Source organism: Colius striatus, chromosome 1 (genome assembly GCF_028858725.1).
Source record: "Colius striatus isolate bColStr4 chromosome 1, bColStr4.1.hap1, whole genome shotgun sequence".
NCBI lineage: Eukaryota > Metazoa > Chordata > Aves > Coliiformes > Coliidae > Colius > Colius striatus.
The window spans coordinates 47209908-47225098 of NC_084759.1; positions in this window are offsets into that span (position 1 = coordinate 47209908).

The following is a 15191-nucleotide window of genomic DNA, read 5'->3' on the forward strand; positions in this document are numbered from 1 at the left end:
ATTGTACATTTCCCTGCTAAAAGTTACAACTTCTGAATTAGTAAAGGGAAGTTTAACAAAGTAGAATGAAACATAGTCTTTCCAGAAAGGTCAAAGGAAAATTGGATGAAAGCTAGATGAATTTTAGAGGTTCAAAGATTCAGTAGTGAAGCTGACAAGAATATGTTCAAAGCCCAACAAGTACTTTCATTTCCTCTTTTAGCTATGTTGAAACTGGCTGGAATCCTGCCTGCTAGCATGTAATGAAGATTTCCTGTAAAGCTTAGGCAAGAAGGACTATCAGAAGTATAAAATTTGGATATGGATTTAGCTAAATTAGGACAAATTGGAAAAAAAAAAAGTAATTAGGGATGAGTTTCTTGAGAAGAGACAAGGCTGGAGAAAGGAAGTACAAAGATCAAAAGCTGAGAGAAAGGATGAATAGAAAGGACTAATTATATGTAAACAAGCTGCTCAAGACAGGCACATTTGTTTTACTAAACTCTGTACTTGATCACTGCAGTGTGTTATATCTTTTAAAGTCATATTATTCACTATATTCTGTGCAATTTCACTATCTATTCTCTATGTGTATGTACCTAGGTGCTAGCACCTGGAAAAGGGGACATAGATCACAGAAAGTCTGTAGGTCAGGGATGCTTGCTGCAGAGGAGACTGGAATGTATTTTCCACTAGGGTGTTTCAATCCTTGATGTGTATATATCTTTCCACCAGTAAACTCAAAGCTTTGTTAACAGAGAACATGACAGCACTGGCTGGCTGTGTTCAAGCATATGAGAGTTGTAGGTGTTTATGTGGTTGCCATGACATTTTTTTCTATCTGTTAGTTTTTGTGTCCAGACACGCTGGTGAGAAGTGTGTATGTGTGTACGCACACACTCACCTCTCCAGTTGCACCTCTAGAATACATGTTCAGTCTTGCTAGTGCCCAGACCTGCCAACAGGAACAGCAACAGCCACAGCCATCACATCGAGATGAGAGAAACTTCCCAGGTCTCACTGTTCAGGTTCCAACTTCGGGGATGTGAAAAAGCAGAATCCTAAGTCCAATACCTGTGGCAACTCTCTTGTTTCTGACAGACTGATACAAAGCTGGAGGAGTTGCATATTCAGAGAAGAATATAAGGTTTGAGATTGTGAGTAAAAGTTCAAAAACCGGTAAGATGGGTAAACGACGTAAGTAAACAATTCAAGTGCCAAATAAGATTTTCTGATGAAGTTTTCTCATGTTTCTACTCATCATACCTATGTGCATATAGAACTGAGCACATCAAGAGGACCTGTAATGAATGGTCAACCCTTTGTCAGACTCCAATTAGTTAATTTAATATGACACTTCTAAAGTAATCCATGTATAGACTGTGTAGTTTTGGCTAGTAAGGTTCATTTTGCTATAACCCGAGTTCCCTAAGAATATGATAAATATCTCCTTCTCTCTCCTTTACCTGTATATCATATCCAACAGTTCCTATATGAGAGGTACAAATGAAGAAACTTTAGTATGGACTAAACTTATCAAGTCCAGAGTTAATCTCTGAGTTCAGCTAGTCTGACAGTTCCCTGTGGATTTATGAGGGGTACTTTAGGTAGACTACTAGGGCAGGACCTGTCAGCCTGGGCCTGTCACATCATGCCAGAGGAGCAGATCAGCTGGGAGGAACCAGTCCCAGAAATAAGGCGCTTCCCTGGAGATGAGGATGGGCTGGGGATGGGCTGAGGCTGGGCTGGGACATAGGACTGGAGGTGGGCCTGGCTCAGTAGGGCCCATGGCTGACCAGGGCAGGGCTGAGGAGGCTAGAGACTAACCCTGCTGTGTCATAAGTGGGGCAAGGGCTGATGGTCCTGTGGTGTTGAAATAGGATCCTGGGCCGTGGGCAGGGTGGAGGAAGCCATGGGGGGCTGGGCAAAGACAGCCAAGTCTGGTGGTGTCTCCGGGACCCTGACAGATTAAAGCTGAATTTATAATCTTCAGTTAAAAATCTTCATTTTTTGAGCTTCCATGCTTTATCTGAGTATTATGTTTCACTTCTACACTTTTCAGAGACTGAGTTTGATCGCCTATATTCTGACTAAGCAGAGAAGAAATACAGGAGATTATTTGCTTCCTTAAGACATTTTTTGAATGGAATAAAAGAAGAGTTTCTTAGAACACTGTCACAGACACCAAGCAACTCTTTGTATCATCTCTCCAATTTCATGTTTCCATACTGTTTCTTTATACTCTTGATCTTTACTACTGCTGTAATTCAAATGTAAGATAACATGCAATCCATCATGTAAGACCATTCACTATAGAATAGACATTTTTCTTTCTTTCTTCCTGGTACTATTATCAAATATTTCCTATAACTCACCAGAGTCAGATCAAGGTTCTGACTTAGGTGGTCTGTGAGACAGAAATAGACTGTGCTGTGAGAGATAGATGAGTATGAAACTCGCTACAGATTTTTCAGTAATGATTGTTCTTCCTTGGAGGGCACTCAGAATTGATTCATAGCAATAAAAAAATACCAAAGGTCAGAAAAAGAAGACTGGCAGATGGAAAGGATGGGCAATTTTCTACATTTCTAACAACTGTACTCAAGAGGCTCTTATAGGGGTAATCTAAAAATAAACACTTTATTTCTTTTACTTATGTTTTTCATTTGGTTTAATCTAAAAATATTTTAGCTGTTACTATATATACTCTTAGCTAGGACTACACTCAAAAGTAAATAGTTTAGAGTTAGTGATGAAATATCTTTATCTGTTAAAGTTTTTACAGAACTTGTTTAAGAGTGTAAAAACATTTTTGCTTCAAATGTCTGAATTGTTACACAGGGTATAGATTTTCAGGTGGAACAGAAAAAAAAAGCCTCAATATTTATCTACTGTAAACCTTAGAACATACACATTTCACTAAGAAGGCTTGAATAGTTAAAAATTAATTAAATTAATCTGTATTTTTTTCTTTCATAAACGTATACTATTTTCAGATTTTGAGACTTTATTGAATCTCTTCTGACATACATATTTCATCTTTTTTTTTTTAAATCTCAAACTAGGATAACACTACCTAGGCAATACTTGTCTTATTCTGTGTATACTACCCTTCAATCTTCAAAGATGCTGTGTTAATAAGATAAAATGTAGTTTAAGATATAAGAATGGATACAAAGAGACAAGATTGTCTGCGTGTTTTCTGTTTCTGTTTGTACTGAATTGGGCAAAAGGATTTCCTGCTGAAAACTCTCTAAACAAATTTCAAATTATGCATTTAAATGAAGTTAAGCTTTATTTAAATAACTATAAATAGTAATTTGACTCACTTTCTCTTAAGACAAGGTAAGAAAAGAATCTATAGTTTCAAGAACAATGATTCTTTTTTAATTTACTTTTTCAGATCGCCAGTCAACGGACCAGTATATTGATTTAATTATAGTTCATTATAATTTATTTAGTATCATATATTATTATTTAAGATTCTTACTATTGACCTAGAAGCAAATCTAATGTTCAAATAAACATTGTCTTTACTTATGGTCTGTTTAGGGATATTTTACATGTACTGAATATATAAAAGTGATTGAACACATTTTGTGTGTAATGTGCATTTGAAATCCTACTGTTTAACAACAATATGGTCTGCTACATATGCCATACACCTGAGGCACATTGTGCCTCATGTATTTGACTTTGAACAAGTAACCCTTAGTTCCTCCTTTGTAAAGTATAAATGACGGTTCTCAATTATTAGGTGTGAAAATGTACTATGGAAATGCAGGATATCATTACTATTATTCTTACTCATTATTATTATTATTAAATGATTTATTGTTACTCTTGTAAACCTTATCATCAGGTAGCACATAGATCTTTTGAAATATTATTTTTCTCTGCTTTTCAGAAATATGTACAAGAAGGAGAATGTTGAAGTCAAAGGGCAATAGGTTAAAGAAGATCAGGACCTGGGGCTCCATTTGAGCACAGCTGTGGAATAAACTGACTCTTCTGTCACACAGATATAATTGTCACCTTTCTTGAATCACAGACAAGAAAAAAGAATGATCTATGGATTGTTGAAAACAGTAATGACATTTTTTGTTTCACAGTATCTGTTTTATTTGATACACATTTTTAAGTAAAATAAATGTCACAATTTTTTTAAGATATTGCTAGTGCAATCTTATTGTATGTTATCCTCATGTTTTTTCTTTACGTTATTAAAAAAATATACTCACACTGGGAAACTACTAGTTTTTAATAATCACTTTCAGCATCTACATTGTCTGATGAGTGATGTGCTTTGAATTTTGTATCCATCTTATCATCAGTTTACTTAGAATCTGTTTCCTTAAATCTGTTGTCTTTTTGTCCTAAAGGCAAAACTATAAGAATCAAAACTTTGTTGCTCATTTCTCCATGATCTTGTGGTTTTGGTAGCCATTTATGCCCAGGCAACCATAAAGCAAAACATATCTATCCATGCCCTGAAGGGCTTCTATTCCCATTTTGCATTTAAGGTAACATTCTGCAACATCTAATAGGTACAGTGAAGATTCAACCTCCTGCAGTCTGAGCACTAACTGTGACAGAAAAATTTTTTGCCTTTTATCTCTAAAGGAAGTGCTGTGCTTCGTCTTCAAGTCATATAAGAGATAATAAGCGGTAAAGGACCAAAAGAAAACGATCATCAAAATGTTCTGATATTGCACAGAAAAAAATTAGAGAAGGTTAGAAAAACTAGTATCATTTAACATTATCTATTGCAGCACAATAAGCATGATCCCTCAGTAAAAAAGCAAAAAAGGGATATTCAAAATCACTTTCTGCAAAGCACAGAGGCTGTGTAGTCTCTAGATTTAGTAAAATAAAACTATCTCTAGTAAGAAAAAAAAATCTGTTCTGCATGGTTGCTGCAGTAAGCGTGGTTCACTGCTTTGAGAGGTCATACAGTTTTGTTGCAGCTTCATGAATTTTAGCTGCAGCATCAGCAGAGATCTTTGCCTCAGTGAGTTACAGATCATTTCTAAAAATCTTTAATAGAAGGAATGTTAGACTTTCAACTGTTATGAATGCAAGTGTTATAGTAGGCAGTCTCAAAAGCAGGTAATCAAATTCTTATTTGAAGGAGTTTAAAATAGTTATAACTAGTTAAAATAACTATCAATATGTAAATATTAAACTGAAAATCAATAATAAACATTCATATTTGAAGATTTTTGTCATTAGCAGAGTGGCCCTTGTCTGGTTAATCTTTGTCAGTCTTTTATGTAAAATATTCTCTGATATCGATAGTCTTGTTTCTTTATTACTCTTGGGATGATGTTGCTAATTTGGCTTAAAAATATGTCAAAATTATAGCACTAGAGTTATCTCCTACCTTCTAATAAAAAGGACTCTTAAAATTACCTTTGTCTATCACATGAAAGTGCATTTCCACTATATATATATCCAATTTAAGACTTTTCTTTTAGTCTAATGCCCAAATGGAGTGCTCTGATAGTAGGATGCACCTTATGACATGAACTCAAGATTCTCTGCTGTTGGTTTTCCTAAGAGAATTGTATCTGTTTCTCTTCTGGATTTAGTATAGAGGAAAGGAGACTGTGAAAGATGAGGGAACAGTCATCACTGTTCGAAATACTGGAGGTTTTTTTCCTCTTTTGTTCTACAGAGTTCTTTAAACTACAAACTGAAATAGTAATATAATTACTGTAATGTTGTACTTTTCTTAGAAAGACTGCATTTTAATCTCTCTGTACATGCAAAAAAACCCATGAATCATTCCATGAACGGTAATCATATGTAATAGTTGTAAAACCTATTTATAAATGTGCTTCATCTTAGCACTCTATAAAATAATATTGATGTCATTGAGATAGCTCATGGACTTAAAGTTACAATAAAGACTCTACCAATAAATTCTTAGGGAGTAAAGCTTTATTGCTCAGTATCTAAAAGGCAGGATAATTGCAATGTTTACTTGTCCTATGGTAAGTATGGGAGAGGATGAAAAAAGGGTGGGCAGAGTGAATGCTTGTAGTAAGTTCTAAAGAGCAAAATGCACTTAGACATGTCATTAAAGATGTGGTGAGAATGACACAGCTTAAGTTATAAGTGAGTTATAAATCTGATAATCAAGTTTCCTCCTCAACTATAGCTGTGGTGCAGTTGAGTATCTGGATTATGCTTATATGTTTATTGACAGATACCTAAGTCATTAATCCCTTGGGTAATCCAGGAACTGCCCAATTTACCCAATTTGAAGAGATGAGGTAATGGGCCAGTATGAGACAACAGACCAATTTGAAACAAGGTAGACCTTAACTATTAACAGTAGAAAAGAATTGTAGAGATATGAATTCTGGAGAGTTCTGTAATTTCTTCCCTTACTCCCACAAGTGATTTCTATTGCATCTAGTGCAACTTGTATACCTAAATGTTTTGATTAATATCCTTGTGGGCGTGTCCAAAAGACTTACTACAGAAGTGATCAAGGTATACATGGATATAATATTGATAAAAGTTAGTAGAAAAAAATTCTTCAGGAACAACCATGTCAGATAGGGGGTTTTTTTTGTAAGTAGCTTAGATATGTAAGAGATCTTGTGTGTAGCTAAGGTGTATCAGACAATTACTATGTATGGAGTGATGCATGTGATGAGATGGTCACATGGGACCTGAGGCCACAGAGATTATAAGCATTGAGTAGAACAGCGGTTTAAAGAGTTTCTCACAATACAGCTGAAGATGCCTTTGCAAGAACTCTTGCAGCAGACAGTTGAATTTCCACTGGATGGTGACTGGCCATCCTCTTTGAGAGTTTCTATTCCCTGAACATGCATTACTTTATGCCAATAGTTCAATAGTTTTCAGTTCTGAGTGCTCTGAGTGTTCATGTAAAACAGAAAAAGCAGAAATGCACAATTAAAATGTAATGTGGCTAGACTTGTTGACAACACAGTCATATTAACATATCAAGTAATCAGAGTGATAGTCTCCTAGTTTTGGGTTTGTTAGTTTGGCATTTTTTTCTAGGTATGACATTAGCTGATTCCCAGTTAATTATTCCATTAACTTTGTATAAGATTCTGAGTAGACATAATCTTTGAGTCTTGGCATAAATATCTCATTATAAAAAATATTAAATATTATGAAAATACATCCATAAATAACATGCTGTACAATGTGGATCATCTTTCTGGGGAAGGTACAAAAAAGGAGTGTTTGGTACAGCTAAGAAGTCATGTTGTAAAGATGACTTTAAAAATGATCACCTGGTCCTGGGGTTTCACCATGAAAGCCTCTGTTGTTAACATATATAGAGCAGCTTGGAATACCCCCACAATATGTTATTTGCGAACACCTCATAGGAGTCATCTGGTGACTAGAAAATCATAACAGTGGAGGGAAAGTTAATTACACCCTTTTTCCTCATGATGTACTCTACATCTAAGGCAGGAGTTAAATTAGTGGTTTTAAGGTAGCTCTGGATCAAAATATTTGAGTGATATTGAAATCCTTAGATGATTTTTAAACGACATTCATATCTCCACTTTACTGAAAATAATTTAATAATGTAGATTTTCTATTTTTTTGTAGTGAATTTTCTTCAAACACATGTACTGAGTCTATCTGGGATAGGCTCAGTTTTCTTTATAGAAGCCAGTAGAGTACTGTAGTTTAGATATGTGATTAAACTAATGTTGATCACACAACAATGCTGTAACTATTGCATATTTTTCACAGAACCGAGGCCCTGTCTGTTTCTCAATCTGTCACTGCAGATAGTGGGCTATAGATGGGCAAGAAGTTAGGAGGAGATAGCTGTGATAGCTGAGCTGAGATGTCCAAAAGGATATTCCATATCATAAAACAGTATTCTCAGCTGTAAAAATAGGAAAACAGCTTTTCTAACATAGTTGTTTCTCAGAGATTGCTGGTGGGAGGTGATGAGTGACTGCCTTTTCATTACTTCCCCCCATGTCTGCTTATTTATTAAACTTCTTTGTCTCTATCCACAATATATTTCTTTTGCTATTCTAGTTGACTCCCCCATCCTACTAGATTTAGGAGAATGGGAATGTGAGGAAGCAGCTGGTGGGTATTTAGTTGCTAGCTGGTATCAACTCACCACAATACAAAAGGCTTCTCGCCTATTAAGTAAAGCTGCTTCAGGCAGGCACAACTTAACTAACAGATTATTTTCTGTGATAATTTCAATGGCAACATTAAAATAGTAACATTTGTGAATACATTTAAAAGTTTATTGAAACTTGCACTGCATATTTATAGTGCAGTTCAGTCCATCAAGGTATACCAATTACCATAAGACTTACACAATAAAACTAATTTACTTGAGAAAACAAACTTTTAGTGTAATGCCATATAGAAACTCAGGATATTATTCACTAAAGTCACATAATTACAGCTCTGAATCACTGAAGCATTGAAATGACCTCAAATATCAGACATGGAAACAGATGCTTTAAAATGTTTTTAAAAGTTCACTACTTTAAATACCATGTTAATCTTCAAAATGTATTTTAATAATCTTTTGAAAATACATTAAGTAAGGATGAGATAACAGGAGGTCAAGCACTCATTTCTAGAATAATTTTATGATATTCTCTTTGTTTGCCTATTTGGTAGTAAACATTTGGAAGTAAACTATACAATGAATTTTAGTGGAAGTCATCATCCATTCTTCATTTAGAGATATTTTATTTTTCAAAACTGCAATTAGTCCTCAAAACTGATGTTATAGGTCTATCTGGTGGAGTAGAAGAAAATAACAGGAATTTTCAGTGATTCCCAGGAAAATAAATTGAACATTCTTCGAAGAGCTGGTGAAGTTATTACTATGACATGGGAAAACCCAAGACTTTCATTAAGTATAATTTTAGTCTGTTGATTTTCATTTTTTTTTCTTTTATAAAGAAAATGAATACTTTTGAAAATGCATATTTTCAACTCTAAAGTTTCTTTCTCTTCTTCACTTACTTTCATGTATATATACATAATACACATATTTATTATTTCTACAGGTTGAAGTTATGATTTTGGTGGAACTGGTTTGATCTCTTAAGTCCGTAAAGCTAGCAAGATTACCTTTACCATTTTGTATTTCTTACATTTTGTGACCTGTAAATACATTTTAAGGCAATCTTTTAGGACCAAACACAGATTTATCTCTCCTTGTGTTTTGAGGAATTATTAAAAACAATTACAGTTTTATAAATGTCAATACAAACCATCTTTTCTGTCAAAAGACATCATAGTATTTTCATTTCTATAGTAAAGATGCATAAAGACAGAGATAACAGGAAGAACAGTGGAGATAGAGTTGGGAAGGGAAGGAAGTATAGTTAAAGTGAATTTTATCAACATTTTCTGATGTTTAAGTAGTCTACAAATACACTTTTTAATAACAGAGTTATGTAGAGGAAGAGGAAGTTTTGTAGATAAATCTTCCCCAACCCATAGCTAGTATCAATATTTTTCCTGCAACCATATCAGCATTTTTTTAATATTCAATTAGAAATGTGAACTCTGGTGACCAGAACTGTAATCCAGATTGACTAAGAAAGTAAAATATCATATTTCTTGAATAAATTTGTTCCATATTTTGTTCCCAGGCTAGTAGTTAATGAGCATATAGTTAATGAGTTAATGTATCAGACAGCAGCAAATCACACAGAATCACAATCACAGGATCTTAAGGATTTGAAGGGACCCTGAGAGATGATCTGGTCCAACCTCCCTGCCAGAGCATGCCACCTAGATTAGGTCACATAGGAACTCATCCAGGTGGGGTTTGAATATCCCCAGAGAAGAAGACTCAACAACCTATCTGGGCAGCCTGCTCCAGTGCCCCATCATCATCACAGTGAAGAAATTCTTCCTTGTATTTCTTCAGAACCTGTTATGTTTCAGCTTATTGCCCTTTGTCCTATCATTGGACATCACAGAGAAGAGCCTGGCTCCACCCTTTACATATTTGTAAATATTAATGAGGTCACCCCTCAGTTTCCTCCATGTTCAAGAGCCCCAGCTCCCTCAGCCTTTCATCACCAAGGAGATATTCCACTCCATCATCTTTCCAGTAGTGAACTCTTTCCAGTAGCTTCCTGTCCTTGAACTGAGGGCCTCAGAACTGGAAGGGAAGAAGTTTGTCTCAAAATCTCTTGTTTTTTGAATGTCTGTACTTTCTCAACCCAGTTCAAATGACAGGGAAGTGGATCAGGTAGATATACGGTGAGTGGATTTCAGTGCACCATTACTGTATGTTTTCTCAGACAGAAAAAAAAAAAAGGATCTGTCACACCTGCAATATCTGATCCGTGACTTTCTGGGACTTGAGGCTCAGAAAACTGGAGAAATGCTATGCTAGTTTGAAGCTTCGGACTTTAATATGGGTAAGTGGTTCTTTTACTGATAATGTTAAACTTAGTATTTATACTCAAAGGTACTGTTCATCTGCTATAATCTATTTCAGAAGTAGTGAGGCTCAAAAATCCACTCTGACATCCTGTGAAAACCTGACATCTAGTAAAAAATGTGTAAGCTAACAAACTCTGAACTGGTGTCAGAAATGTTGAAGGTCTCTTCTATCTGTTACTTCACTAGGAATAGTTCATTACCTGCTCTATGCCTGTCACCTTTGGCAATAGATTGGAAATTGCAGCCAAGGTTTTTGGATGTTTCATGAGAGTTGATTGCAAGTGCTTCAGACTTTTTGATCATGCTTTGAAAAAGTCTTGATTCTAATACTTGCATATCACAATTGAGTGGGTGGACAGTATATTTCTTTGATTTTTTTCTGATTTATTCAATTCCATTATTGCATGATAGCTAAATAGGATATATAATGCTATTTTAAGTTCTTGTCTTTGTATATTGTCTTCTAAGTTTTGTAGGGAGTAACACCAGGATAGTTCTAGAATTCCCAAAAGTGGATCAGAATAAGTAGTATAGAAGCTTATCAAAGATTTCTATGGTATTAAAATGTATCTATCACAGGTGATGGTCTGGTATACATACATATACTTGCAGTAACTCACTGAAAATAACAGAATTGTTGGAAAAGAAAATAATTACTTTGAACTTAATATCAGAAAAAGATGGACAAAACTTTCATGTATCCAATTGTTGCTTTTTTATGCAGCAAAATGAAATAAAATATTACGGTCTAAAAATAATCTTTAGCTGAGCATTTTTAAATTATAAGAGACTTTTGATTTGGGGAAAAAAACCAACCAAGCCCCATAACTTAACATTACTGTATGAAAACAATTTAATTCTCATCTGGAATGTGCCATCATAAAATCATAGAATAGCAGTGGTTACACTTCATTATCTAAATTTGTTTACCTAAGTGTTCTACATTTGTCACTCAGACGGATATCCTAAAACAATACACATTTCCTCATGTGAGTCAAATTTGTCTCTGATCTATATCATAATAAAGGTGATAAATCTCTAATAACCATTGTCTTCTAAAACACATATTTGACATTTTTTGGCATGTAAATGCTCACTGTGAAATTTGAGAATTAATTTGTGAGTAGATGCTTTACTGTACTGCATACTTTGCAAGAGCAAATGTTAGTTATATGACAGTGTTTCAACACATGTGAAAGAGGAAACTAAACCAAAAATGCTTGGGGAAAAAATAGACGTATTTCTCTGTGGTTTTTCATTTGGTTGGCTATTAGAGGACCATCTGCTGTGGTTTTGTCATTTTTCTTTCATATGTGATAATAAATGATTAAAGTTGTGTCTGGGTTTCTTAATGCAAAAAGACATAATACAGTTATGCTCTCAGTACATTCTTTCTCATTCTGAGCATCAGAGAAACAAGGTATACTAATGACCACTAGAAAAGTGAGTGAAGGAGTTTTTAAAGATATCAGAGAATTCTTATTTATTCACAAAATATTGAAACCTTGATTGAGATTTCGTCACATTTAAATAATATGCTGCTTAATTTTCTATCCTGGAAAGGAAAACCAAGAGCAATGCAATCAACAGTATTATAGTAAAACAAATAAATAACATCAGGTTTCAGGGTTTTTTTTCTCATCCTCCTATGCTATAATCTTATGCTTAATAACAATCTGTCCACGACATTTACATTTTTTAATCTTTCTGATTTTTTCTCCTGATGAATATGTTTAAATGTATCTTGTTTTTCTTATCAAGAGTGTTTTCTTAAATGTAATTGATGAACAGCTATGACTATCAACATAGTGAGTTGATATGACTGAAATCCAAGATATCAGAGTGCAAAATTATTTCTAATCAAGCACAGTAATTTTTGTTTTGAGATTGGATAGATTTTAATTACCATAATAGGGGTTTCTAAGCACATAGTTATAGGACAGATTGAAATAACTTCAAATCTCTGCATAAATAAGGCCTTAAAGAGATCACTACTGATTTCAGGCAACATGCACTTTATATTTATTTCGTAAATTGTCTAAGTACATTCCATAAATAAAGATCTTTGGGGAAATAGTGAAGCCAGGGGTAAAATCAGGCAAATGTCACCCTCATCTTCAAAAAACACAAGGAGGATCCGGGGAACTATAAGACAGTAAGCATACCCTCAGTCCTAGGAAGATTTTAGAGTAATTTTTCCTGAAAGTAAGTCTAAGCACATGAAGGAAAGAAAGAGTTTGGGAGGAGTCAGCAAGGGTGTACACTGCCTGATGAACCCGATAGTTTTTCAAAATGAGATGATATAGTCTGTGAACAAGGGGAGAACATCAAATGCTGATTTTAGAACTAGAGACTGTTAGAAAGAAAAATCCATGCATTTGTTTTAAATTTTAATAAATCACTGTTTAACCCTTGATCAAGTGAACATCATTATTAGAACTTAAAAATACATTACCTGTTTTCTTTTCAAATAAATTACCCCTCATATGCAAATTCAGATTTTAACTTCCATTTAGCAATAATAAAATATTCCAACATAACAACACAACACACATTTTGTCTAATATTCCACTTTGATTAGCATATGCACACGTATTTATACTGTTGAGAGTCATTGAAACAATTAACATTTCTTTTAACTTTTACATGTGAAATAGAATTAAAAGCCATTTGGAAAACTGTTAAAAATCAATTTAAACTGACTAGATTATACATTTTCTTCCTCAAGTGTTTAGAAATGCTCTACTTCTAATCTTTGAAATAAGAAAAGGTTTATTATAGTTTTCTTTTAAGACATGTACACTGAACTGAAGCATGATTTATTAAAGATATAAAGCATCCACAGTTTAACAAAGGTTCTGTAATAGCACCCTGGTGCACCATTTAAAATGTTTAATAAAGTGGAAGAATACAGAAATAATCAGACCTTTACAAAGCTATAGTCTTTATTAGGATAGAAAACATTAGTAATGACATGCTGCTTAATTTGCTCTTCCACTTACTCTTTCAATCTCTATGCAATGTTGAAAAAGTCAGTTTTTACACAGAGCTACCTTTAAAGATTCAAGGTTGTGCGGCTTAACCCCAGCCAACAACTAAACATCACACAGTGACTCACTCACTGTACCCTGGTGGGATGGTATAGAGAATTGGAATAGTAAAAATGGGAAACTTATATGTTGAGATAAAGATAGATTAATAACTAAAGTAAAAATCTGGACAAGCAAAGTGAAAAAAGAGAATCATTCACCGCTTCTCATCAGTAGGCAGGTGTTAAGGAAAGCAGGGCTCAATCATATGCAGCAGTTACTTGGGAAGAAGATCGCCATCATTCCAAATATACTTTCTCTCTTCTTCCTCCAGCTTTATATGCTGAGCATGGTGTCATATGGTATGGGATATCCCTTTGGTCAATTGGGGTCAGCTGTCCCAACTTCTTGTGTCCCTCCAAGCCTACCTACTGTTGTGGTGCAGTGAGAAGCAGAAAAGGTGTTGTCTCTGTGCAAGCACTGTTCAGCAATAATGAAAACATCTCTGTGTTACCAACACTTCAGCACAAATATAAAACACATTCCAGTATCGGCTATTATGAGGAAAATTATGTCTATCCCAGTCAAAACCAACACAGAAGTTAAGTGCTGATAGGTAGAGAATCTGATGTAAATAGGCATACAGGTTAAAAAGGAAAAATTAATGAACAGGAAAAGAATTCTATTCAAAAACATCAAGAGTAAAATTGTCTTTCAGCCTGAAAACTAGGCCTTGGAACAAGAAACGTCCTTCAATAGCATGGGTTGTATCTTTGAAATACCACTGGATACCTAGAAATAGGAGACATTCTGAGATATCATCAGTAAGTGCTGAAACACTGCACTCACTGAACAGTAATGGTAACTTATCCAGCACAGGGATCATCAGGAGGACTGGAACATCTTTCATATGAGGAAAGACTGCAGGAACTGGGACTTTTTAATATAGAAAAGAGAAGACTGAGGGGGATCTTATTAATATTTACAAATATCTAAATAATGGATGTCAGGAGGTTGGGGCATCCCTTTTTTATATGGTATGTAGCAACAGGACAAGGCTTAATTGGATAAAGCTGGAGCACAAGAAGCACCATCTAAATATAAGGAAAAACTATTTTACTGTGAGAGTGATGGAGCCCTGGCACAGGCTGTGCAGACGGACTATGGAGTCTCCTTCCTTGGAGGTCTTCAAGACTCACCTGGACATGTTCCTATGCAACCTGATCTAGGTTGATAGCTTCTGCAGTGGGTTTGGACTAGATGATCTCTAAAGTTCCCTTCCAATACCTACCATTCTATGATTTTATGATTATCTAAAATGAAGTTTCTCTCTCTGAGAACTTCCAGGCTGCATGTGCTGTTTCTTTTCTAATAAGGCTGAATTCAACATGAATAGTTTATGAGATCTTTGACTCTCACTAGGGATGCTTGGCTGAGCCCAGATTCCATGAAGCAAATCATCTTTGAAGTGAGACTGAAGTCTGCTATTTTACTGATTCTTGTCTGGGACCACTCCTGCGGTCAGTTCAGTTTAGCCTTGCACCTCTAGAACAGTTGAGTCAATCTCTAGAATCTATTTGTCTTTACTTCTGGGATGTTTTGTCCCCTTCTGAAATATAACGCACTTGATACTGGTATTATATATCCATATAAATGATGTATCAGAAATGTTGTATTATTTTTAATTGCTTTAGTAATAGTACATTTATAGTAACCTTTAATAGTATATCAATTGTT